Here is a 10,014-nt window from a genome sequence, read left to right on the forward strand (position 1 = left end):
TTAGCAAATTAAGAAGGGCACATGGTCCTTGCCTGGAGCATAGTACCTTGCCCAAGGGCAGAAGCACACAGTCCACCTAGATGTACTATAAGCTTGAGGTAGTAAAGTCATTGTTGTGCATTCGTTACTAAAGGAGTGTGTCTTAAAAAGAATTACCTGTTTAAAACATTGTCTTCTTATTCTCTGTTGATAAAATTGTGGAGTCTTTAGGAAAGCTGAGTTGTGTTAAGTGGGAAGGTGAAACTGATCCCTTCTGTGTACAAGTAACCCTGCTAACAGTGCAGTTGCCACGACAAAAAACTTAAGATAGAAACAGAGCACTTACTTACAATATATTCCTTCAATAAAAATGGGGAAAAATTTATTCTTTATAAGTAATTCTAACAAGAAAATGCAAGCATGGACAGGTTAAACATTGTCACTACCACCTTTAATGGAAGCATTTGAAGTCTGTTACCCGATTCACTGTGCAGAATTGCCTAACCTATTTGGTGTCCCAGTAAATTCCTCAAGATAAGATTCTGCCTGAGCTTTAGTTCAAGTGGGTGTGCAAGCACATGTTTAGATAAAGCTTCCACTTGGTTGTGAGAGCAGGTGGAACAGTCCCCTGAAAGGGAGTTTAAAACATCCATCTCCCCCACCTTATCCAGTGCTATAAAGAGATCTTTGTCCAGACACACGCTTGCTCTAATTCCACCTTCCTTCCTTGTCAGCTGTGACTTGCCACACTCTATAATCACTGGATGATTCATGGCTTTGCAGTAATAAAACACAGCTAAGAGACCAACAAAATTTCAGAAGCATCTAACTAACAAGGAGGCAAAATTCCCTGAGAAGTTCAGCCTGCGGCATATAATTGCCTTCATTATTATCAGGCAGACTTTGTGAATCCTCCCTTACAGCTTCACACGGCTAAGAGTATCCAGAAGCACAGACAGTTAATTCCCGTGTAGTACCCATGGGAGTTATGTGCATGCACAGCACCTGTTCAGCTTGGACAGAAGTGCACAGCATTGAGCCGATCCGATCATGTACCCAAATCCAAACACAGGCTGAGAAGCAGCTCTGCCCCTTGGCTAGCTCACAGCCAAGATGATGCTTAGGTACACAAACGCCTTTTTCCAGTGCACAAATCAGGAAGGTATGGTGAAAGTGCCATTTAAAACAAAAACTATCCTGCCTGGCCTGAAACAGAGAAATATTTCTAAGCAATATCCAAGGACTGAGGTGCACTGAGGCAAGGGTGAGGACTGCTCCCCCAGTAGCCCCTTAGATATTCCACTTGTATAAGCCCTGGCTAATGTGTAAAGAGAGTTTCCTCTACTTTGTACTTTATAATCAATAATGGTGTTTTGTTTGGGGTTTTTTTTTTTGTTTTTTGGTTTTTACATGTTTAGAGACAGCCAGAGCCTCATCTTCCCTATGATATATAGAGGACATGATCTGTCATAACACCCATGCTAACAGTGTCACACCAGGCTATCAGACTCCACCTTACTTTCTAGTTCTCCCTTCCTGAATGACATTTCTTAACTTCACTTTCAGCACTTGACATTAAATTACATTACGATCACACCATAGACACGCATACTAAAATCTATATCCGGGGGATTGCCTGGATGGTCACTTTCCCAGAAATATTTTTATTAAGAAGTAGAAATGAAAAAATTGAGGGAAATTTATTAATCAATAGAATTTACACTTCAAATCATTATCAGAAATAAGCTTAAGTAAATAGCTGATCCCAAGAAGGGCTCCCATTTATTTCAGGAAGTGTGTTTTCAGATTAAAGAATGCTAGCCTGGGTTTATAGGGTCAGATCCAGAAAATTCTGTGGTATGTTTATTATTGTTTTTGGCTGAGTTTAAGAGCAGTTACATTATTTAAGTATTTGTTCCTGTATCTGGTAAGTAGTAATATAATGCTACTGTTTCAACCTCACCAATTAACCAACAAACCGTGACAGTACTGGCTGTTTTGAAGCAGAGAATTAATCAGTGATGTAGGTGATTCTGCTGCAGGTTATCTACAAAGACCATACAAAAGCCTGTATCGTTGAGCACATCAGGTATGAAACAAGAAGTTAACACCTTTATTTGCATCTGTAAACCTTTCGCCTGTCAGTGGGTTGCCTGAAAAAAGCTTTTTTCCCCTACTTTTCCTGAGGGGAGTGTTTCAAAAGCTTGCTCAGACTGCATTTGGCATTTTGTTTCTCCCTTCTCTCAGTTCTAAGGTGTTCTGCCTCTTTCACAATACATAACTTCTGACAAAAAATAGCCAGGAAAAATATTCCTGTACATACGTCTAGACTGTACTTTTGTTTTAAGCGGTGATATATACTACTGCTTAGGGCAGACATTCCCTTTTCCCCCTCCAGTTACCCAATTCTGTTAAGACACTAACTTCAAAGTATCTGAAATAACAAGCAGTTGTTGTACCTTCCAAGTTTAGCCTAGCCTGTAAAAATACAAGTTTTTGAGCCGTAAGAATAACTAAGGAAATTAAATAATTATAATTCAGCTTTTATAAAAGCAAGCATAGGTCATTGAACCTGAAGAGTTTAAAACGTGTATTATACAGTGACAGCCCAGAACAGATGGATATTTCCAGCTGTCAAATAAATATACATTGTTTTCTTCCATAAAAGCCTATTCTCTCCTCAGTGGCTGGAACAGCTGTTTCAAGGCAATTCCATACTTAGATGCATGCCAGTATTTCAAATACATTAAGAAAATGGAGGAGCCAAAACATATGCAGTTAGTTAAATATAACAACACAAACACTGGGTAAAAGAGAAGCTTAGATGCATTGATGAGAAGATGTACATGCATAAGAGGAACGAGTCTCAGCTTTTACCTTTATCCTTTGTGGTCCCTACAGAAGGCTACATGACAGAATGCAGGAACGTGGGCAGCTGCGAGCTCACTCTTGCTTAGAGGTGAATGGGGCATGTGAATTGAAGAGCACTTTAAAGGAAACAGGGCATCCTCCCTTAAAATGTAGATAAGCAAAACCACTTAAGGTACATAACATCTGTAGGTTTCTTGCCTTTCAACACTGACAATCTGCTTCTGAGTATCCCCAAAGTTACCAGGATGATAATACCACACACTCACATTTAGGAGGCATCGGGTTCCTCTCATGTATTGGCTTACTATGATAGGACTTCTCAGAGATGATATGGCAAAATAGCACACAAGGGACAGTGCCCCATTAATCCACAGGCTCAATTACTGCACAACAGCTTTCCCATGCTAACAAGTTCTTACTTAAAAATCAAAGTTCTTACATAAAAATCAAAGATATGAGGCTACACATTATGTATTAACGAGGGAAATCAAGAATTACCTCAAGGGGTACCACACGTAATTTAAGGGAAGGACTTCCATACAATAATGCCAAATATTTAAGAAATAGATTTCAGAAACTAGCTCTTAATGATAACACACCAGACCACTCTGCAACTGCATACTGATCAGCAGAACAATATTATACCCTTGCAGTGGAAAAGGGACAAGTTTTCCTTCATTGTTTCAAAATACATGAAAGTTACTCAAAAAAAATCCAGTAAAGCTGTGAAATTAAACTCATACAGCTCATTGAACACTTAGCTGAAGTTATATGTAAATTACAAAAGCAGAAATATCTATTGCAAGTACAGTATTTAAGAAATGAATTAAGTTCAAGTACATTTATAATTCCAACACTTTTGTACAACATAAAACTGGCCTTTTGATTTATATTCACATTTCAACTCAACATGACCGTGCTTGTTTCTTTAGGATGCAACTTACAGGAGAAGCATTCCTTATTTCAGTGCTGGCATTACTCAAGACCACGCTTAACACTAAGTAAACTAATAACATAGTTCTCTAGCAATGAAGAAATAAAAAACAGGGACAAAATAAGGGAAATAAGCAGGATCATTCAAATATCTGCGCTACATGAGTTACAAGACTGCTAATGAAAAACAGCTACTTATGTGGGAATAGGGTCTGGCGAACAGAAGAATTACACAGCAATAGCAGCACTTCAAGACAGTAGGCACCACATCTAAAGCCGCAGTGCAATTTGGCCACGTACGTTCAGTGAGATCATCTTAGCATTTAAGTTTTGCCAGTCTAAGATACTGGATTATTCCTTGTGGATGAAAACCACAGTTTCCTGACAGAACAGCTCAAGCTCTCTCAGAAACATAGTAAAATTAAAATCAAAGGAGTAAGCTTTGGAAAGCTACAGGAGGCCCAGAAATATCATTAGGAAGAGCAAGCAGAGTTTTCAGGAACAGCTCTGGGAGAAACTGGGAAGAAGAAGAAATTCAGTGAGGATTTGGCAGGACTAGGAAAGACCACAAAACACTGGTACCCACTTAGCCATGAATTTGTACTTACATCCTTCTCAGGGCTGAGCCACCACAGCTACAGCTCTTGTACCTGCTGAAGGAAAGCTAAGGGGTAGAGCTGGTTCTTCTTAGTGACCAGTGACTTTTGGTGTAGGGAGTAAGAAACAGAGAGACCCTCTCCTGGTGAATATGTAGGTGGCTGGTCTCCATCAGCAGAGACAGTGCCTCTGCCTGCAGTCAGCTGGGCTTCCTTGAGTCAGTCAATTATTTGCTTCTCACCTTCATAATTAAAGAAAAGCCATACCCCCACTTTTCCTCAAATCATTGGCAACAAGCAGTCAGTACCACTTGTGTTTTAATTTATGAAGAGCACAGCCTGAATCTGTGACGGGTGAGCACACCCTGCTCGCACTCTCGGTGCTCACCTTAGGGGTTAGGCAGAAAAGAAGAGCAAAGCTATGATATCTGTCGCTATGGGACTGCTACTTACAGTGTAACAGCCCTTAGTGGCCCCAGGTGTCCCTCCCACAGCTGCTGACCATCAAGACCCATAAGAGGTGAAGGGGGGAATATATGAAAATGAATCCTGACGTGGTCTGAGTAAAGAATTGCAATTCAGGTGTGCATCTTCCCTAGTCCCTTCCCTCATCCTCCCAATGAACCTCCCAATGAGGCCGTTGCAGGGGCCCCAGGGCAAAAATGGGGTTTGTAATTACTTACTTATATTTGACTTCTGTGGCTCATATTTGTAGCTGTTTCTGAACAGAGGAGTGGTTTGCATTCTCATTATGCTTCATTGATTTTTCCCAACAGGATTATTTCTGTTTAAAAATTGTGTTATAAAAGCAGGATTTTAAAAGTGTTTTTATGCACTAATCTCTGAGGCTGGTTTCTGTCTCTCTCCAGGAGCTAAATTGAATGTGTTCCATTATGTAAAAAGAAACTGAATTTTAAATGCTGAAATAAACAATCAACACCCCTCCCACGTTCCTAGATTATAACAATACTGCCCTATTTACAGATAATGTATTAAAGAAGACTGAACTATTTTCTCAGGTGAGGTGTTAAGAAATGATAGACTTCAAAGAAACGATAGATTTTTAAAGTATAAAAGTGGTATTTTTTACCAATAAGAGACTAATGCAGGTCATAAAATCAGATATTTTCTAGAACATTATTTTTCTACAGTGCTGTGAAATGCAAACATACAAATGCTTCATGATATGTTATCTGATGGGCAGTAATCACCCGTAACCTTGAAACTAATACAGCATTTTCCTGGAATGTGATCTCTGCTATAATTGATGATGTTCTTTTAAAACTTCCTCACTTTTTTTATTCCTTTTAGGTCAATGCAAATTCCTGAAGCTGAAGGAAAAGGTGAAATTCTACCTCCAACTATACAAAAAATAATAAAAGGATACAACAAGTATCTACGTCCATTTTTTGATAGTAAGTAGAAAAGCTGTTTTAAAAAGATTGAGCCATAACATAATGCAGTGTCTGAAACTCAGCAATGAGAGCAAATGTTTTTTCGCTGTGCTTTTTTTCTCCAATGTTTGACAGTGGCTGATCTAATTCTACATGATGTACTATGATATAATAAGATATAGCGTAATAGCTTTTGTGGCCCAAGGTGAAACTGATATATTCCAGGCATTCACAAGCAAAACTTCCAGACTGTTGGAAACTTGGCTATTGATGTTCATGTGTCCTCAGTGAACTAAACTGTAATACCTTATCTAACATAATTTCCCCTAATTTCCTAAATAATAACTATAAAAAACTTTGATTAAAGATAAGAAAGCTTCATATATCAAACTGTTCATAAAAGCACAGGCATATCTGGTTACTATACCAAGTATTATGTGCATCTGCTATAAGATCGCAAGAGAATTATTTAATAAACACTTCTTTGCCTTGGGTCTTAAAGGTCACTGAACTGGTTCACTGCAGAACTGTGAGGGAAAATGAATCGAAAATGTGAGTTCCCTATGTCAGAAGGCCACGGTCATCAGGTTGGAAGACCAACATAGTCTACTGCACCAAAGCTGATTTTACTGCCCTGCACTGCAGTCAACATTAGGCACCTGAAATCTCAGTGACAAACATCTTCCTTGCTTGAATCAGGCTATTGCATGTATCAGAAATACTGAAGAGTTACGAGGCGGGGTGAAGATCTCTGCCTGGAGTAAGTGCAGAACTCTGAAAAAGAAAATATGTTGAAAAGATGCTCGGCACCACATGTCTGTCAGAAAATAAACTTACAGAGTGAATGCTAGGCGATAGTTCTTAAGTTAGATATTCAGAAATGTTAGAGGCTTCAAATGAAGGCTTTTATCTCCCTTTATATCCTGCTTCAAAATGATTGACTGAAGAGTTTCTCAGACCATACTGTTACCTCTTGCCATCCAAACACCTGGTGAGACTATCAGCCTGTTCAATAAGGGCAGTCCACATCATGTGCAATTTCTGAATCCACTTCATGAAAATATTGAGATAAATCTGTATTTTAGGTTTAGGAGAAAGGGAAAACTGTTTCGTCTGGTTGGTTTTTATTGTCATTGTCTCAGCTGCTGGTACAACTGCTACAAAGTATTTACATGTTCTAAGAAGATTTTCAGCAAAATGAAAGTAATCCTAATAAATAAACTAACCCCTTCTCATTGGAGATGATGCGTATGGAAAATAACTTTATGTTCGGTGGCCATTAATGTATTTCATTCATTACTTCATGCTAGTACTAGAGATACGTTAGCACTGCCATGATGGATGTGCTTTGGTAGACAGCAAACAGAATTTCATTGCAAAATCCTATGATAATATTTAAGGCCAACAATAAAGCACTTTTGAGTTACAAATCTCCCTTTTCTAATGTGAGCCAATTTTTTTCTCAGCTGTTGTAATGCAGCAAGGCTATAGCTCTTTTTCTGCCTGAGAATTTTGTTCAGAGGGATGCTAAGGACTTTCTGTGTTTGCCTGGAAATCCCAGAGGAGCTCAAGCACAGATCAAGTCTATGTCGTATGCAGAGCCAGTCTAGCACTTCCAGACAGTGCCAGCATCGCTGCATACGCTCGCCACACCTCAGGCACACAAACACTGTGTTGCAGAAATCTTTGATGGATCTATATTAGCCCTACTGCTGAAGGAATGGGATGAGACTCTGAAAAATACATTTCACTAATGCCATTTCTAAATGTAGGGTTGGTCGTTTTGTGAGAAATTACTTTTTTGTAGGAATAATTTAGGTTAGGATGACCCAGGAAGTGTTCGTCCCAATTTCTGGACCTGTAGCTTTTTGCAAGATCATTTGGGATAATTTTCCATGTGATAGAGGCGTGCATGCTCAGGGTGGGGTGGGAAGTGGTACCTGCCCAGCCCTGACCCCTCTCTGTTACTGGCAAGGTGGGCTGCAGCTCGGATGAGATTCAGGTCTGTGAGAAGCTATTGCTCTTCTCGGAAGCAGAGCTAGTAAACCACCTAAATCCTCAGTTTAACAAATCGGTGGATTATACTGATCTGTGTGACCACAGCTATCCTAGCTTTGCTCTATGTAATATTTTCCTTATTTCTATGGATATCGTCTGCCTGCAGCTGGTATACCTTGTATCTTCATGAGAAAGACTTCAGTATAACCGACTTTACTCAGAATTGTGTCAATGGCTACAGCACACCTGCTAAATAGCTGATGAAGCCAGAGGATCAGTTTAGTCATTTATACCTCTTCTGTGACTTTTTTTTTTTTTTTAACCTCCTTATCCCCCCAAATCCTTAATTTCTTTGGTATGATGTTTGCATGTTAATAGTAAGAGACTAACCAATCAAAAATGGATCATAAGATCAAAGTGCTGGTTAGACTTGAGTAGGCCGATGAACAAATGCACGATAAAAACATAACCTGGGGTATTCTGGTACTGGCGGAGATTATCAGCTACTATAAAAGCCTGCACAGTTCTAATTGTGTCAACCTATCAGTGCTGATTTACTCTGAGAAGGAAACTTGTATTTCTAGAAACATGAACAGAAAAGGATGTATATGCATATTAACCCCAAGATCTATGTTTGCTGTCTGAAGTGCGTGAAAGGATTTGCATAAAATGGGAACCTAGTATGTGTATGTTGACACGCAGAAATATCTGAAAAGAATATCCTGAAGTCAGCCTCTTTAAGACACTTGGCTCCCTTTTTTTTTTGGCCAAGACTGCTTTGCTTTTGGAAGTGTGCATATTTCTGTTTGTGTGGTCAGTTAGTTATGCACTCATAAATATGCATAAAGAAATTTGTCATAAAACTAGATGGTATTATTTGTTGGCATCTACAGTGCTTTGAGCTTAATGTTAGCTAGTCATAATGGAACACTGAAATGTGATTTTTATCAAGTGTGAGAGGGCCAGAGGTTAGCTTGAATTTTAGAATAACATAATTCAAAGTAATTTCAGTTATTTGTCCTTGAAATTTTTCTTCAGGCAGGAAACGGGGATTTTTGAAGTGATGCTTGCTGCCAAGATACAATCATACTCTTACAAAAATCAGTGACACTGAACTCCTTAATATTTAGAAAAATGTTTTTTTAGTCCTGAAAAGAAAGCATTAGGTATAAACAGATGATCATAAAATGAAGGTTCCTTTTTCCTAAAGTCAGGAGAAACAGAAATATTTATTAGTCAAGGAAATTTTGTGGCAGCTCATAAGTTCTTGGTTTAATAAGCCCTCCGTTTGCCTATTTGTTTGTGTTTGGTCCTTGTGCTGGGACTGGCAGATGACTGGAAATTACCTAAGTGGATACAACTCAGCTAGTGTCATAATGAGGGGATTATGAAGATATTTTTCATTTGAATCCAATGGCTGTGCATAACAACATAAAAATTGTCTTCTCCTCTCCTTGCATGGATTGGAACTAATACATTTCTAGATTTTAAGCCTGGATTAATCTCACCTTACTTTAGTCATCTCCTCCCCCACAGGTCACCCCTCCAGACCCTTGCTACCCAAATGCTGCCTTTTGTGCCCAACACAGACTGTCGTTCCCATCTCTAGGCACCTAAATTAGGTTCCTAAAGTTAGATTAGTTGAAGCCAGTCTTAGTATGTCAAAGGTTTGCAGACAAGTAAAATTGACTGAGCGTTTTATGTTTGTCCATGGTGGGTGGCACATCCCAGTTACCAAATTATGGCGGTACTTTTACACAGTGTTCAGTACAGAGGAATCCCAGCTGGACTGGTTACTTGGCTCTGCCCTCATCTGAATGTTGCTATTAAGAATGTTCCCTTTCCTTAAGTATAGCATTTTAATGTCCGTCTTTGAGCTGGTTCATCAAGCAAGTCTTAATAAACTGAACAGATAGACCCGGGAAGCTCCATTAGCGAATTAGAACATTACCTATCTAGAATGATTTTAGCCATTCTTTGGACTGGAATATGAAATACTCCTATACCAGTGTTAGTAGATAGTACCCCTTAATGTAATATCCGTCCTAGACTTTTAGATAGATGTGAAAGTCTTCTACAGAAAAGCTGACATAAGGGATTTAAAAATGCACAGTTATTTCCCTTAAATGTGCTACATAACCCTGACACTTTATCTCAGCAATACAAGCTGATTTCAACATCAGGTTTTCTGCTGAAACTGTGTAGACCGATTTTATAACTTTAGGTGCTCTTCCAAACCTCTC

The 10,014-nt window shown here is 39.0% G+C and overlaps 1 protein-coding gene across 1 annotated transcript in view; it reads left to right on the forward strand.

Annotated features, from left to right (window-relative positions):
* The first annotated feature begins 5,730 nt into the window (after window positions 1-5,730).
* The window catches only part of LOC103916286 (gamma-aminobutyric acid receptor subunit pi-like), a 34,466-nt gene continuing 30,182 nt past the window's right edge, over window positions 5,731-10,014 (forward strand). The window contains exon 1 of the mRNA XM_009323255.1: window positions 5,731-5,794. The gene's annotated coding sequence lies outside the window, so the exon portion shown is untranslated. The remainder of the gene's footprint in view (window positions 5,795-10,014) is intronic.

This window comes from Pygoscelis adeliae, unplaced genomic scaffold, assembly GCF_000699105.1.
Source record: "Pygoscelis adeliae isolate BGI_AS28 unplaced genomic scaffold, ASM69910v1 Scaffold294, whole genome shotgun sequence".
NCBI lineage: Eukaryota > Metazoa > Chordata > Aves > Sphenisciformes > Spheniscidae > Pygoscelis > Pygoscelis adeliae.